At 46.1% G+C, this 17,471-nt stretch overlaps 1 protein-coding gene across 1 annotated transcript in view; it reads right to left on the reverse strand.

Moving 5' to 3' along the window:
• Positions 1 to 3,062: 3,062 nt before the first annotated feature.
• Positions 3,063 to 17,471, reverse strand: part of ZBTB38 (zinc finger and BTB domain containing 38) — a 126,777-nt gene continuing 112,368 nt past the window's right edge. The window contains exons 3-4 of the transcript XR_009551523.1: positions 5,400 to 5,497; positions 3,063 to 3,590 (exon numbers count right to left, since the gene is read on the reverse strand). The gene's annotated coding sequence lies outside the window, so the exon portion shown is untranslated. The remainder of the gene's footprint in view (positions 3,591 to 5,399; positions 5,498 to 17,471) is intronic.

A 17,471-nucleotide genomic window follows, 5' to 3' on the forward strand; every position in this document is an offset into this window, starting at 1 on the left:
GAGAAGGCTGGCCACCCACCTTGGCAACAAGTGATCGTCCAGTCCTGTTTCACCTCTAGATCCAACTCATGAGCTTCATATCTAAATTTTCCAAAATGACCCAGGACCATAGTCAGAGGAGTCGAAATAGCCTGACTCCTGATTTTGGAATTAAACACAAAACTGACAGAGACAACACCCACAAGTAATATGCAGAAGCAACACACATAAAAAGACAACATACTCAAAGAAAACTCTAGCGGCCCAGCTGCCAACACTTTGAACCAACAGATGGGAGGACAGCCTTTTGCTGCTTTGTGGGCACGACCCACTCTCCCCTTCCAAACCTGCGAGGAGAATCCAATCCCCTACAGCAGGGCTTAAGACGTCTCCCAGGACCCTGGACCCGGAGCTGCCCAGCGCGTCCGCCTTCAACGCCAAAGGTCTCTCGCTACAGACCAGTCCTGAAGGCTCAGTGAAGCTGGCGTTCTTCTAGTGAGATGGGGGTCCCGGATGAGGCCCCATATGTTGTGCCCAGAAGCTCGAGTCCCGATCTCACGCAAAAAAGACCAGAATCACATGCAAGAGCAAGAGCCTTTATTATCAAGCTTAAGCTTGGGCCGCTGACACCCTGCCAAACAAAGGGAGAGTCTGCAACCACGATCACTTCTCATCCCACCTTTTTATAGTTATCACAGGGTGGGCACAGGTGGAAATATCCACACGAAACAAGGAACAATTGGCCTTGTGCCAACAGCTGCTCTCAATATTTGGGGCCCTCCTCCAACCCCACAGTCCCACAAACCTCTACCCTTCAAGTGGAGTCAGGAGATGGAAAGTATACTCACCTCCAACAGTTTTCCCTCTTCCTGTCCACCCAGGATTCCCTGGGCGTAAGATTCTGGTGCTAGCTTTTTTGAAATGCCAACAAGTGAAAACAAAGACATCTGGATCATCTTCCCTCTCACAAGATCACAGGGCTGAAAAGTGCTAAAACCCTATGGAAACTGATACTTAAACACTTTTTTCTCTGAGGTACTGGGCATACCTGTTCCAGTGCACATGTTACAATGCATAAGGACCCAGGTCAAAACCTCGGTCCCCACCTGCAGGGAGTAGAGCTCATGAGCCACAAAACAGATCTGCCAGTGTCTCTCTCTTTCTCTCCCTCTTTACCTCCCCCTTCCTTCTCAATTTCTCTCTGTCTTTATCTAATAGATGAATAAATACAATATATTTTTAAACTCCTTTACTTTAAAAAAATACACAAATGTACGGACATATAGCCCTTTATCCATGGGTGAGCTCCTTTGAACTACTTGCTAGAAATAATAAAGGGAAAAACATTTCTCTTCTTTTTCTTTTTTTCTTCTCATTCCTTCCATAACAATCCTAACTACCCCCCCCCCCACACACACACATCATACCACTGCCAGTCTTCAGCCCAGTATAAGGAAATAGAAAAGTCAGGAAAATAGCTAGATATTCAAAAACTATACCATCTTTACTCTATACATTGGTGACTGGTTGTACCTCTGTCCTATTCTAATGTGGTTGTTCCACAGAGGCCTCTCAGGCCGAGACCACAGCCCTGTGGATAGACCAAGTCTGTCCAGTGAGTGGCCAGAAGAAGATGTCGGTCCTTAGACAGGAAACCAGAACTCTGAGGGCAAATCTCACCAGGCAAGAGAGAAGGCTCTTCGCCAATCTCAGGTCCCTCAGCCTGTACTCATGGGGCCTCTCACTGGGGACAGTCCTTCCAGGTGTGAACAAGTTCGCTCTCTAGCGGGTGCAAAACCTGAGGGAAGAGACCCCTGTGTGAAGCTGTGCTGCTTGACAGGTATTCAAAGATCAGTGTGATAAACATATTTTACAGGGAGGACTAGCAGAGATTATTAATTTTTCTTTTTGCCCAGCTGCTATGTACACTACCTTTATTGTATTATTATTTTTATATGATATATCTGTATAACATATATTTAATATATATATATCAGTTAATATATTTATGTATTTAGAATACTATTATTTTATTAGTACTACTACAGACAAACCACTATGGCATTCACAGTTTTAAGCTTTATTTCATGTTTACATATGAGAGAGACAGAATTTCACATGAGACAGAGATCAAGGGAGAGGAAGACAGAGACCCACTGTCAGAGGTTCAGTCCAGTATATATGGTGCTGGGGATAGAACTGGGAACCCCAAACATGCAAGATTGATGCTCTACCCCTAGAGCTATACCCCACCCCCAGTTGGGACATTCATATTTATTTTAAGATTTCTTTAAAAAAATTTTCAAAAATATTTATTTATTCCCTTTTGTTGCCCTTGTTGTGTTATTGTTGTGGTTATTATTGTTGTCATCGTTAGATAGGATGGAGAGAAATGGAGAGAGGAGGGGAAGACAGAGAGGAGGAGAGAAAGACAGACACCTGCAGACCTGCTTCACCGCTTGTGAAGCGACTCCCCTGCAGGTGGGGAGCTGGGGGCTCAAACTGGGATCCTTACACTGGTCCTTTTTAAAAAAAATTTTTATTAGTGATTTAATAATGACTAATAAGATTGTAAGATAACAGGGGCATGATTCCACGTAGTTCCCACCACCAGACTTCCATGTCCGATCCCCACCATTAGAAGCTTCCCTATATTTTATCCCTCTGGGAGTAGGACCAAAGAATTTATTTTTCTTTCCTTCCCCTTCTCCTGCTCCAAGTAGGGACAGAGAAGGTGAGAAGCAGAGAGAGTGAAAGAGACCATGACAAGGCTTCCTTCAATGTAGTGGAGGCTGGGCTCGAACCTGGGTTGTACACATGGCAAAGCAGGGCACTATCCATTTGAGCTATTTTAACCAGCCCTCGTGCTTCTTTAAACTTAGTTTTAGGGGGCTGGGCGGTAGTGCAGTGGGTTAAGTGCACATGGTGCAAATCGTAAGGACCGACTGAAGGATCTGGGTTTGAGCCCCCGGCTCCCCACTTGCAGGGGGTGGGGTTCACAGGCAGTGAAGCAGGTCTGCAGGTCTTTCTCTCCCCCTCTCTGTCTTCCCCTCCTCTCTCCATTTCTCTCTGTCCTATCCAACAACAATGACAGCAATAACAACAGCAATAATAACAATAATCATAAACAACAAGGGCAACAGAAGGGAAAAAATACCCTCCAGGAGCAGTGGATTTGTAGTGCAAGCACCGAGCCCTAGTAATAACCCTGGAGACAAAAAAGAAAAAAAAAAAGAAGTTTTAATGTCTAAAAGGTTGGTGATCTTGTTTTTCATCACAAGAGGCAAGGCTGGCTCAGCTACCCGGAAGGACTGGAAGCAAAGTGTGGAAACAGTCAGAGGAGGAGACTGGAGGCGTGAGCCCCAGGCTAGTAGATGTGCTTCTTTGGCCTGAAATATTTGTGTGGGGCCTCAGGAGGCAGCAGTGACAGGAAGTCAAGCCTGTGATGGGAATCCCTGAGTAATGGTGCGAGAAACTACAAAGTCAGCTCTCAGAGAGTAGGCTCTTCTGTTTCCTGAGAAGGGACTGACAGGAAGGAGACCATGTTTGGAACTGAAGTCATAGGTTGTGCACAGCCTCTGGTGGTACTGCTGCATCTTGTGGAGATGAGGCTAGAGGAAGGAAGGGAAGTCAGTTAGGAGAAAAGATGTAGAAAGCTATGGTCTGGGAGGGGGTGCAGTGGGTATGGAATTGGATTCACAAGCATGACGTTCTGAGTTTGATCCCCGGCAGCTTGTGTACCAGAGTGATGTCGGTTCTCTCTTTCCTCGTGCCTTTCCCATTGGTAAATAAATAAAATCTTAAGAGAGAGAGAGAGAGAAAGAAAGAAAGAAAGAAAGAAAGAAAGAAAGAAAGAAAGAAAGAAAGGATGTAGAAAACTCAGCCCAGATTTTGGCTAAAGAGCCTCTAAGGTGAGAGATGAACAGACACTTCTTCCTCTGTCTAGTGGTCACTGTGTTTAAGGGTTTCTGTGAGAAGGGGTAGGGGAGTGATTTATTTTATTCTATTTATTTATTTTTTATTATTTTTATTTTAAAAATATTTATTCCCTCTTGTTGTCCTTGTTGTTTTATTGTTGTAGTTATTATTGTTGTTGTTGTCATCGTTGTTGGACAGGACAGAGAGAAATGGAGAGAGGAGGGGAAGACAGAGAGGGGAAGAGAAAGACAGACACCTGCAGACCTGCTTCACCACCTGTGAAGCGACTCCCTTGCAGGTGGGGAGCGGGGCTCCTTGTGCTTTGTGCCATGTGCGCTTAACCCGCTGCGCTACTGCCCGACTCCCTATTTTATTTTTTTATATTTATTTCTTATTGGGGGATTAATGTTTTACAGTCGATAATAAATAAAATAATTTGCACATGCGTAACTTTTCCCAGTTTTCCACATAGCAATACAGCCCCCCACTAAGTCCTCTGCCATCATGTTTCAGGACCTGAACCCTCCCCCCACCCACCCCAGAGTCTTTTACTTTAGTGCAATGCACCAGTGATTTTTTTTTTTTTTTAATTTTCATGAGAGAGATACAGAGAGAAATCTATGGAGAGCAACCAGAGCGTTGTTCAGCTTTGGTTTATAGTGGTGCTGGGAATTGGACCCGAGACCTCAAAACCTCAGGTTTGAAAGTTGTTGGCATAACCATTATGCTATCTTCCCAGTCTAGAGGAGTAATTTCAATTGTTTCAGAGTTACATAACCCTTAATATCTTAACATATATGCTCACGTCAACATTTTAGTTCCTATCTTCTTTCCTACAGATATTCTCCTATACATACAGGCGATGTTTACACATTCTTCCTGCCTTGATTCATCTTTTTGTTTTTTCCTTTCTTCTCTTTAGAGACAGAGTAGAGAGAGGGAGGTTGGGAGGGAGGGACCGAGAGAGAGATACCACAGCACTGAAGCTTCTTTTAATGCCATGGGGTCCTGGCTCGAACCTAGGTTGTGCACATGGCAAATGAGCACACTATCCAAGTGAGCTATTTTGCTTCTCTGATTCATCTTTTCTGATATTATGGCTTGTGATTTTTCCTTTGGATTATTTACCAGCGTTTATGATTCTTTCATTAATGGGAGGGTTTTGTTGTTATTGTTGTTGTTTGTTTTTAGTGATGCCTCTCTCCCCCACTAAGCCATAAACTCCATGAGAACTGGGTCCATCCAGCTTTCCTCAGTGTCTTATCTCCACCACTAAACATGGGCCCCAGCATGTGACACATACTCAATAAATACTTAGCGCCTGAATCAGTGGCTAGAATCATTCTCATTCAGCACATTTTACTGCACAACTTGGTGCCTTTCAGAGAGAGTGAGTGTGTGTGTGTGTGTGTGTGTGTGTGTGTGTGTGTGTGTGTGTGTGTGTGTGTGGTTGTGTTCTCTGAGAAAGATGATTCTTGAAGGCCAGAATCAAAGACAAATACCAGATCCTGTGATGGTCATTGTAAGAAGTGGTCTTGGTGGTTCTTGGGTTTCCGTCCCCAGCTCGTGCTCCAGAGGCAGAGTGCTGGCGTAGCGCCACCTGTTGGATGAAATGGAGAATTCAGCTTTGCACCCTGTCACTTAAAAACACTGGGTTCCCTCTGATTGCTTAGCTTAGGAGGGTCTTATCTGGCATCGAACTTCTTGACTTTTTAATTAAGGAATTAATTAATTAATTTCCTTAGACAGGCTTATTTTGGTATCACTTCTTCCTATTACAGAGTAGATTTGCTTCACCTTAGTCTCCACATTTTGGATAAAGATATCTTCTGCATTATATTGCAGTCAAATCTCTGTCACACAAAAGTAGTCAGGAAAAGGAAGGATGATTAATAGAATCACCTTTGGTCCAAACTAAAAATACTTGTTTAATGTGTAACTCTGTTCTGTGAGACTGCTGAAATGCCTGAGTGGGGCCATCATGAAATGTGTAAATACACGTGAGGGAATTTGACTCAAGTCAGTTCACATGAATTATTTGTATAAGGGAATACAGTCTTCTAAATATACATTTAGAAATATTTCTAAATGCAGTTTACATTTAGAGAGTCTTCTAATTTAAATTCAGAGAACATTTGTGTAGGGTAGGACAAATGATTATTTTTATTTTTCATGTAATATAATTTTTCATATGCTTTTGAACATATGACCTTATGAATAAATGGAAGATATTTATGGGTTGACCTTAAGTTTACTTTTTTTTTTTAACGTACACTTGAACGGACTGAATGTTGATCCAGACCCAAACTGATGTGTGCATTTCTTTTATTTTTTTTGCCTCTAGGGTTATTGCTGGGGCTCGGTTCTGTCACTGAGAATCCACTGCTCCTGGAGGTTATTTTTTTCCCCATTTTTTGTTGCCCTTGTTGTTGTTATTATTGATGTTGTCGTCGTTGGATAAGACAGAGAGAAATGGAGAGAGGAGGGGAAGACAGAGAAGGGGAGAGAAGGATAGATACTTGTACACCTGCTTCACTGCCTGTGAAGTGACGCCTCTGTAGGTGGGGAGCCGAGGGCTCGAACCGGTATCCTTACGCCGGTCCTTGTACTTTGCGCCACCTGCACTTAACCCACTGTGCTACCACCTGACCCCCATCGATGTGTCCATTTCTTTAGTGTCTACGTTGGACTTTGAAAACTCAAGTGCTGATAAGAAGATCAAGTCCTTCCGGTTCATGGTTGTTGCAGCACATGCCCTGCCTTAGCTTTTTTTTTTTTTTTTTTTTTTTTCAATGTGTGGCCCAGTGATAATCTGCATGGCCGGACCACCTTTTGTTTACCTTTCATCAACTTGTGGGTTCTTGACCTCTTTTTTTCTTTTTGCCTCCAGGGTTAATGCTGGGACTCGGGGTGTCTGCCCTATGAATCCAGTGCTCCTGGTGGTCATCTCTTTCCATTGTTGTTGTTACTGGTGTTTTAGAGAGTAGGGGACGATAGAGAAGGGGAGAGAAAGATAGACACTCGCTTCACTGGGGGCTCAAACCCAAATCCTTGCGCCGGTCCTTGCACTTCATACTAAGTGATGTGCTCCCGCCTGGCCCCCTAGGGTTCTTGGCTTCTGTGTGCTTCTTGGCTATTGAGTAATGTGGTTGTGTGCTATGAGCACTTGTGTACAAGTGTGTGTGCAGAGAGATATCTTCATTTCTTCTGGGTACACACCTACGAGTGGAACGGAAGGGCTGCATAGAAACCCCAGGCTTAATTTCTTCATTCCAAAGAAGTTTCACGACTTTACATAGTCCACAGCGTAGCAAAGGGGTTCTAGTCTCTCTAATCCCTAACACATATTTCTGCTCATTTAAAAAATATTTTTATTATCACTGCTCTAGTGGTTGTGAAATGGCATCTCACTATGTATTTGCATTTTTTTCTCCTAAGTGCTTTGGCACAGTTTGACACTGGTATAAGATTCTGGGGGTACAGTTCTGTGCCCATTCGTGATGTGAGCGATCACTGTGGTTTGGATTTGCGTTTTCCTGATGATTAGTGGTGGAGAGCATCTTGTCAAGTGCTTATTAGCCTTTTGTTTATCTTCTTTGGAAAAATGTCTATTAAAAAGTCTTTGTATATTCTGTTTTTTATTTTTTTAATTTTTATATGTATTTATTTTCCCTTTTGTTGCCCTTGTTTTTCATTGTTGTTGTAGTTATTATTGTTGTTATTGATGTCGTCGTTGTTGGATAGGACAGAGAGAAATGGAGAGAGGAGGGGAAGACAGGGGGAGAGAAAGAGACACCTGCAAACCAGCTTCACCGCCTGTGAAGCGACTCCCCTGCAGGTGGGGAGCCAGGGGCTCGAACCGGGATCCTTCAGCCAGTTTTTGCGCTTTGAGCCACCTGCACTTAACCCGCTGTTTTTTTTTTTTAATTAAGATTTGTTTTTATGTAGGTAAATTACAAGCCATACAAATCCCTCCTTCTGGGTCTTGTCTTCCTCCCGCCTCTAGGTGGCACTCAACACTCCTTCTCTGGAGGAAAACTCAAGAACAGATGGAATTCTCACCGTCTGCATGCATGCAGGTTGTCTTTTTAAGGATGAAAAGTTAAACGGATGCATAGCTATTGAATTAGAATAATTAGAATAATCCAGGGTGCTTGTGGTGAGGCATCTGCCCTGCCTTGCGGGGGGGAAAGAGGGGCAGAAGCAGGAGACAGGCTGAGAGGGAACCCCACACAGAGTAGAGTCAAGAAGAGACCAAAGTTGCACAGGGCAGTGACAAATCCTCTCACCCAGCAGGTCCCCTGGGCTTCTCCCCACCTTGGGAAGGCAGGCACATGGCACCCTCTGGGCACAGGTGACTGCTGTGGCTCTGGTTTAAAACAACTGATGGGACTCATTCTCTCCTTCTCTGATTCAATGGAGCACATTACTTTCACACTTGAAAAGAATCCGTTTCCATAGTAAAGTTGGACCATAGCCATTGGCCAGGCAAGCAAGAGCTCTCTGTGTGACAAGCTCCGGTGGCTGCTGGAGTCCCCTGGTGACAAAGAGGGCCTTCTTGCTGCTCACCACAGTCTTTCCCACAAGTGCTGAGACTCACAGGCACTCGCTCGGCCTCTTCCTGCGTAAAGGTCAGGGCTCCGGGTTCTGGGAGACAGCAGCTCATTGTGTGGCCTTGCAGAATAGTCCCCACTTGTCCCCACTCAGGAAAACTGCTATCTGGGAACAGGATGGAGTGTCCTTCCACCTCCAGAGCACACCCCTGTGGATGAATAAACAGCCTGGGGGGTGGTGGTGGTGCGGGCAGTGCAGGGCAGGGGCAGAAGATGAGGGCAAGGGGTGACTTCCCAGGAAGTAGCCCCAGTGTCACTGCAAAGACTCCTGTGCTAACAACAATTAGCCTTTTCTTCCCACACTTTCTCCACAGTTTAGGAGACAGGATTGAGGCGGCCCTGGATAGTGTGTGTGTGTGTGTGTGTGTGTGTGTGTGTGTGTGTGTGTGTGAGCATAGACATGAGACTCTGTATAGGGTGGGGGGTGGTAGTGAGCAGGATGGAAGGGGGCCAACAGGAGCTTACTGGGATGTGGCCTGGTCCCTGCTGGAGCATTAGCGCCCTCTGTTGGCAAGATTTTCCTCCCAGGCTGGTTCCCTCAGCCAGGCAGGGCAGACAGGCTGGATGGAGCTTCTCCTAGTGCTGTGAGGACATTGTGTTGAGCTCTGTGTCCTTTTTCCCCACCCCCCAATCAGATTTCCTCAAATGCAAACAACTCATTTGCATTTCTCACTTTCCAGAAAGTATTCTTTTTCAAGCCTTTTCTTAAAAAGAACATATTCAAAAACAAGTTTCACACAAACAAGTATAGGGAATTTTCTAAGAATAGTATGTTTAGTAGTTGGGGAAAAGGGCAAACTGGTGAACTGGTATCAGATCTGCCTGCCTGAGGTTCATGGTTCAGCCTCTGGCATTGCATGTACCAGGGTGATGTTCTGTTCTCTCTCTCTCTTTCTTCCTATCTCTTGAGAATTTTTCATATGTAATAAATAAAATACATCTTTTTAAAAAATGAATCTCATGTCAATAGTTTGTCAGAGCAGAGGTGAGAACACTGTCAAAATAAGTTTACTGTTTTCCAGTTTTTAGGTGACGAGGTGCTTAGGCATTCTTTACAGAGAACTACCCAAACCTTTTGCAGTCAGCACCCCTCTCCAGCCCTTTCCGTCCAAGGGAAGGAGAGGTGCTTCAGTCAAACTTGTAGAAACTGTGAACATGTTTGGAAAGGCGGAGGGAGTGCCATGCTAGAAGGCTAGGCAGCACTTGAAGCCAACATGGCAGATCTTAGGGGTCAGGTGTGATAGATCTGGGGGAGTGGTGGTGGTGATTGAGGAACACCTGTTTGCATAAGACCACCTGGTGGGCATGCAGGGGTCTCTTCCCAGGACAATCTGCCTTCTCTGAGCATCTCCATTTGCCCTCATGGCTGGGCCTCTCACCTGAATTGAGGGAACTGGCCAGTTCAGAGGGAAGGAATCTGATTTTTTTCCTTTCAGAAACAGGTGATTCTGTGCAGGAAGATAGTCGCTTCTGAGGAACACTGTGCCCAGGGGCCCTAGAGCCTGGCCTGGGGGAAGATACTGTCAGAGCCGCTCTTGTAAAGACAAGGTCACATTCACCTCACAGCAGCTCTGGGTCTCTGACAAAGATTTTGAAGTATTTCCCCATACTTCAAAATGGGATGGGAGGTGACCACAACATTGACTCAGGTTCATTCATCATTTTATTTTATTTTATTTTATTTTATTTTATTTATCTCCAAGGTTATCGCTGGGGCTTGGTGGCTGCACTATGAATCCACTGCTCCTGGAGGCCATTTTTTCCCATTTTTGTTGCCCTTGTTGCATTGTTGTTATTATTGCTGTTGTTGTTGTTGGAAGGACAGAGAGAGATGGAGAGAGGAGGGGAAAACAGAGAGGGGGAGAGAAAGACACCTGCAGACTTGCTTCACTGCTTGTGAAACCACCCTCCTGCAGGTGGGGAGCTAGGGGCTTGAACCGGGATCCTTACGCGGGTCCTTGCACTTTACACCATGTGCGCTTAACCCGCTGCACTACCGTCCGCCCCCCACATTCTTTCTTTCTATCTATCTATCTATCATCTATTTTATTGCCACCAGGGTTGTTGCTGGGGTTCTGTGCTGGAACACCTAGTTGCCATTTTTTCCTTTTATTTTTCCTATTTTATTTGATAGAACAGAGAGAAAATTAGAGGGAAAGGGGAGATAGAGAGGGGGAAGACAGAGACACCTGTATCCCTGCTTCATTGCTCATGAAGTGTCCCCCCTATAGGTGGGAACCGGGAGTTTAAACCTGGTTTAAACTGGTTCTTTACTTCTTTTCTTTATTGGGGGGATTAGTGGTTTATAGTCAACAGCAAAATACAGTAGTTTGTACTTGTGTAACATCTCTCAGTTTTCCACATAACAATTCAACCCCCTCTAGGTCCTCCTCTGCCATCATGTTGAGCCTGGGTTCTTTTTTTAAAAATTTTTTTATTTTTTCCCTTTTGTTGCCCTTATTGTTTATCATTGTTTTTGTTATCATTCTTGCTGGATAGGACAGAGAGAAATGGAGAGAGGAGGGGAAGACAGGGGGAGAGAAAGAAAGACACCTGCAGACCTGCTTCACCGCTTGTGAAGTGACTCCCCTGCAGGTGGGGAGCCGGGGGCTCGAACTGGGATCCTTAAGCCATTCCTTGCGCTTCGAGCCACATGCACTTAACCCGCTGCGCCACTGCCCAGCTTCCAGAGCCTGGGTTCTTGTGCATTGTAACATGTGCGCTTAAATGGGTCTGCCACGACTTGGCCCAACCCTAATTCCTACTCTGGTTGGAGGCACCAGGGATGCCTGCAATTCTTCCCACTCACTGCCTTCACCCCAGGGTTTATAGGTCCCCATCAATACTGACAGCTAGTTCTGGGACCCAGAATAAATAAGCAGCTTGGAGTGAACAGAACATGAGGTCTGTGCCATCTTTAGTCAGTGGAGTTGGTAGGGGTGGGGTGGGGGGCAGGCAGAGTGGGTCCCCAGCTTCTCCCTGGCCATATCCACCTCAGGTGCCAATTTGCTCCCGGAAGTGGGGGAGGGGTCAGGATGTGTACAACATGCTGCTGCTTCTTCTTCTTCTTCTTCTTCTTCTTCTTCTTCTTCTTCTTCTTCTTCTTCTTCTTCTTCTTCCTCTCCTTCTCCTTCTCCTTCTCCTTCTCCTTCTCCTTCTCCTTCTCCTTCTCCTTCTCCTTCTCCTTCTTCTAGCATTTGCCCTTCTTCCGTAGCCAGTCAACAGCGTCAGGTTGAAAGCTGTCAGGAGCTGCTTGTTGCTGGCTTTGAAAGTGACTGGGATCCATGTGGATTCAGTCGGCTAGGAAGGATCGTCAGTTTCCCCATTGAATGGGTACTCACGGGATGCACCACGAGAAGGTTGATCCAATGCATCCCACATGCATGATAGCCCAGAGGCTCATTGCTAAAACATGGATGGAGCTAGAGGATTCTTTGTGGGGCTGCTCTGCTCCTCTGATGTTAAATCTGTGGCCCAGCCATAGGCAACCCTTTTGGCCACACTTTAAGTTTCTTTTGGTGAGACTGGAACATTATGCAGGTGTGGTTATTTTTATAAGAGAGAGAGAGGAGATGGAGATATGGAGCCAGGGAAAGGGAGAAAGACACCGCCACCAAAAATTTCTCCATAGCACCACCCATGTGATGCCAGGGCTTGAACCCGGAGTGTGTGCATGACTCTGCAGACAGCTTAGCCAATGAGCTGTGTCTCTAGCTCCATATCTGTGCAACTCACCGGAAGCTTTGAGTTTCAATCACAACAACATCACTCTTCTCTCACTGTATAGAGACAAGCAAGTGTCTGAAGTCTTCCTCTTGCCTTGGACCACACACTCTTAATATAAAAGGAACAGTCATTTGGTCTTCTGGGAAGTGACCAGCAGTTAACACACATATGTCACTTTCTTCTCCTCCTGCTCCTCCTCCTCCTCCTCCTGCCTCTTCCTTTTCTTCTTCTTCCCTTTACCCTTCTCCTTCCCCTTCCCCTTCTTTTGCCTCCAGGGTTACTGCTGAAGCTTAGTGCCTGTACTGCAAATTCACTGCTTCTGGTGGCCATTTTTTCCCCCATTTTGTTGTTGTTGCTATTGTTGCTGTCTTTGTTGTTATTGCTGGATAGGACAGAGAGAAAGTGAGAGAGGAGGGGAATACAGAGAGGGGGAGAGAAAGATATAGATACCTGCAAACCTGCTTCACTGCTTGTGAAGCAACCCCCCCACACACAAGTGGGGAACTGGGGCTCAAACTGGGATCCTTATGCCAATCCTTACATTTTGTGCCACGTGTGCTTAACCTGGTACACCACTGCCCGGCCTCCCATGCTTTGCTTTCTTTTCATTTTATTTTCTTCAAGGAATTACCACATTTCCTTTTTTATTTTTAATTTTTTATTTACTTGTTATGGGATACAGAGAGAAATTGAGAAGGGGAGGGGGAGATAGAGGGAGGAAAAGAGACAGAGAGACACCTGCAGCCCTGCTTCACCACTTGCAAAGCTTTCCCTCTGCAGGTGGGGGCCATGGGCTTGAAGATGGGTCTTTATGTACTGTAATACGTGAGTTTAACCAGGTGCGCCACTGCCTGGCCCATGCTTTGCTTTCAAAGGATGTGCAGCACCACATAAGGCCCAGCTGTGCTCTGGCCTCTCTCACACTCATAACAATAACAAACGTTAAAGAATTAAACAAACAAACAAAAAAACACAGGGGCCAACAAGATAGCTCATCTGGAAGAGTGCCCGCGTCACCATGCCTGGGTTTGTGGATGTGAAAGTGCCTTGAAGAGCCAGTCTTCCTCAGTCTGCACAGAGCTGCTTCACCCCGGCCTGCACTGCATCCGTTTCCCACACGGGGCCTTGTGCTTCCTTAAGTTAACCCAGGTATCAGAGCTCTCAGCTACCAGTGTCTCTCCAATACTCACAACTCCCTGATGTCTTCATCCTTTACTCTACACCATGCTGGGGGGATCCTGCCTCACCTGCATAACCTTATGTACCCGCCCCCTGCCCCCACCTACATAACCTCTTGTACCCGCCCCCTGCCCCCCACCTGTATAACCTCATGTACCTGCCCCCTGCCCCCACCTGTATAACCTCTTGTACCCGCCCCCTGACCCCCACCTGCATAACCTCGTGTACCCGCCCCCTGACCTCACCTGCATAACCTCGTGTACCTGTGCCCGGCTAGCATGAGGTTGTTTCTTCCCGGGCATGTGCTCTCTGGGTTGGAGAGAACCTGGGCTGCTGCTTACTCAGCTATGCGGGAGAGGAATCAGGAACCCCTGGTGAGCAGAACGCAATGCATCTTTATTGATCAGCGACAACGCCTTTATATCTTTTAAAACGGAAGTGGCAAGTCAGAAAAGGAAATGGCTAGGAAAGGGGGTGGAGAAAAGGAAAGAGCAGGCTAATGATAGAAACTCCCTTAGCAACTGTTGCAAAGGTTTTTAACGGTGGGGTTAATTAATACCCTGTAGGCAGGGCAGGTCTCAGGCAAAACAATGATTATGTACATAGAGCATAATATCAGTGATGGAGCAGAGCAGGGGGGCTGCCCGACATACCTGCCCCCTGATTCCACCTGCATAACCACATGTATCTGCCCCTGCCCCCACCTGCATAACCTTGTGTACCTGCCCTCTGCCCCACTTGCATAACCTTGTGTACCTGCCCCTCTTCCCACCTGTGTCACTCTGTGCATCTGCTCCACACACACCCCCCCCCCAGGCCCACTCCCTGCCATCCCCTTCCCCACCTCTCTGGAGACAGGGTGATGGTGGACCAGGTTAAGCACACATAGTACCTCGCTCAAGGACCCTGTACAAGGATCCTGGTTCAAGACCCCTGTTTACCACCTCCAGGGCAGTCACTTCACAAGTGGTGAGGCAGGTCTACAGGTGTCTTCCTTTCTCTCTCCCTCTCTTATCTTCCCCTCCTCTCTCAATTTCTCTCTGTCCTATCAAAAGAATAAATAAATAAAAATAAAGGAGGGAATGTTCATAGGAGCAGTGGATTCATAGTGATTCATAGTGCTGATACCCAGCCCCAGTGATAACCCTGGAGGCAAAAACAAACAACTCTCTCTCTTTTTATTTTCTTTGCCTCTAGGGTTATCACTGGGGCTCGGTGTCAGCACTATGAATCCACTGCTCCTGGTGTCCATTTGGGTGAATAGGACAGAGAAAAATTGAGAGTGGAGGGGAAGATAGAGAGGGAGAAGGACAGACAACTGCAGACCTGTTTTGCCACTTATGAAGCTTCCCCTCTGCAGGTGGGGAGTGGGGACTTGAACACAGATCCTTGCATTTAGTAAGCACCTTGTGCTTAACCGGGTGCTTCACTGCCCAGCCCCCCGAAACCCTCTCTCCAAGATCACCAGTTGAGTCACTGGAGCAGGCTGCACCAACTCTCCTGAGCCTACTGGATGCATCTCTTCCCAACTAAACAGTATGTTCAGTAGCTTAAACCCATCCACGGAGGAAGTATTTATACACCAGAGAGAGTGGCAACCCCTACAAATCAGCCTTCCCCCCACCACACCCCAAGAGCTGGTTGTTCAAGGCTTACCAGTTCACTACTGAGAAGACCTTCTAGTTGTTGAATTTAAAAGAGCACTCACCAGAGTTCTTACATGGCTTCATGCCCTCTTGACACAATTCATCTTCCTTTCCTTTCTGAGAGCTGTCTTTGTCTCTGGCTTCCAAACTGCAACTCCTGTTTCCATCTTCTCTGCCGCCCCCTACCGCACCCCCAATTTGATAGGCTTTGGTTTAACCCATCTTTCAAATACTGGAGTTTCCTGAGATTGTCTCCTTTATATAAGCATCATAGGGACATCACACACTTGTTCTGCCGCTGAAATCAGGTTATCCTTAGCTTTTCCCAGCCCTCACTTCTCATAACAATTGAATAACAATCCCTGAAGATTTTTATCTTCTAGAAGTCTTGCAAGCCCTCTTCCTCCACTCCATCTTCACTGCTGGTACGTAACCCGAGCTCTATCCCTTCCAGCCTGGGCAATTGCAGGAGCTTCCTACCATCTCTGCTTCTGCCTTCTCCCCAGTCATTCTCTGCATTTCAGCCACAGGGATTTCTTTTCTCCCAACACCAAACTAATTGAATTATCTCTTCTTATTCCAAGCTGCTTTAAGTGATCCAGTGGCTTCCTGTTGCTTTTATGTGGTTAAAATCCAACTCGTTCGCACGAGCAGGTGCCTCCTGCTCCCCAGTCTCAAATCCCCCTCTTCCTCGGACCCTCGTCATCTTGTGATGCGTTGTGCTCCCTCGTGAAGCAGGCTCATGTGGTGGTCTTCCCTCTGTGACCCTCTCCCTTTTCAATGCTGATTCATCTTTCAGGTCTCTGCTCAAAAGTCACTTCCTCAAGGATGACTTCCTTTGAGCTCCCCAAGTAGCACAGTTCTGCCATGAGATGTCCTCATAGTACCACTCGTACTTCTTCACAACACTTAAAAAGCAGAGCTCACTGTTCAGCTTGTTGTGTTCTGCACTCAACTGGTTCAATAGCTCCAGGGACCTTTGTTTTGTCCACTCCTGTATTCCCAGTTCAAATATGTTTTGAATGAATGAAACGTGTCTTTCAGATTCATCTCTGAAGCCAGCTCCTCTTCTGAACTTTTTATTTATTTATTTATTTATTTATTTATTTATTTATTTATTTATTCATTTATTTCCACCAGGGTTACTGCTGGGGCTCAGTGCCTGCACTACGAATCCACTGCTCCTAGAGGCCATTTTTTTTCCCCATTTTGTTGTCCTTGTTCTTACCCTTGTTGTAGTTAGTATTATTGTAATTGCTGTTGTTGGATAGGACAGAGAGAAGTTGAGAGAGGAGGAGAGGCAGAGAAGGGAAGAGAAAGACAGACACCTGCAGACCTGCTTCACTGCCAATGAAGTGACCACCCTGCAAGTGGGGAGCTGGGGGCTGGAACCAGGATCCTTAAGCCAGTCCTTGTACTTCGCGCCTTGTGCACTTAATCCACTGTGCTACCACCCCCCCATTTACTTATTTATTTATTCTCTCTTTTAAAAAAATAATTTATTTATTTATTAATGAGAAAGAGAGGAGGAGAGAGAGAAAGAACCAGACATCACTCTGGTACATGTGCTGCCAGGAATTGAACTCAGGACCTCATGCTTGAGAGTCCAATGCTTTACCACTATACCACCTCCTGGACCACTATTCTCTTTTGTTGTCCTTGTTCTTTTATTGTTGTTGTAGTTATTGATGTCGTCGTTGTTGGATAGGACAGAGAGAAATGGAGAGAGGAAGGGAGACAGAGAGGGGGAGAGAAAGACACCTGTAGACCTGCTTCACCGCTTGTGAAGCGACTCCCCTGCAGGTGGGGAGCCGGGGGCTTGAACCCAGATCCTTGAACCGGATCCTTATGCCCGTCCTTGCGCTTTGTGCTATGTGCGCTTAACCCACTGCGCTACTGCCTGACTCCTTACTTATTTATTAATGAGAGAGAGAGAGAGAGAGAGGGAGAGAGAACCAGAGCATTACTCTGACACACATGATGCCAGGAATAGAACTCAGGACTTCAGGCTTCAGAGCCCAGTGGGTAACACTGTGCCACGTACACCCGCTTCTGAACTTCTCATCTGTGAGTCTAGTTGCCTGCTGGCGACTTCATCCTCTCAATTGTTTGGGTCCAAACCTTGCTGCTGGGGGACCAGCCCCCGACACAGTTACTAGGGTAGTCCTGAAGGATAGGGAGAGTCGAGAGTCGGCGGGTAAGGAAGTGAGTGATGAGTCAGCTGTTTTAGGTGCAGGAGAGAAGCCTCTCTGGCCTCTGTCTGCAGGGCTTTATTTTAAATACTTTTCACTTGGATACAGTTGACATCATACAAGACCATTTTTTTAAATTAGCATCAAAAATAACTCCAGACATTAGTATCATTTTAGGCAAGTTCTCCTGGAGAGTTCCCTTGGTCTGAGACAGCCTG

The sequence above is a fragment of the Erinaceus europaeus genome, chromosome 9 (genome assembly GCF_950295315.1).
Source record: "Erinaceus europaeus chromosome 9, mEriEur2.1, whole genome shotgun sequence".
Taxonomy (NCBI): Eukaryota; Metazoa; Chordata; class Mammalia; order Eulipotyphla; family Erinaceidae; genus Erinaceus; species Erinaceus europaeus.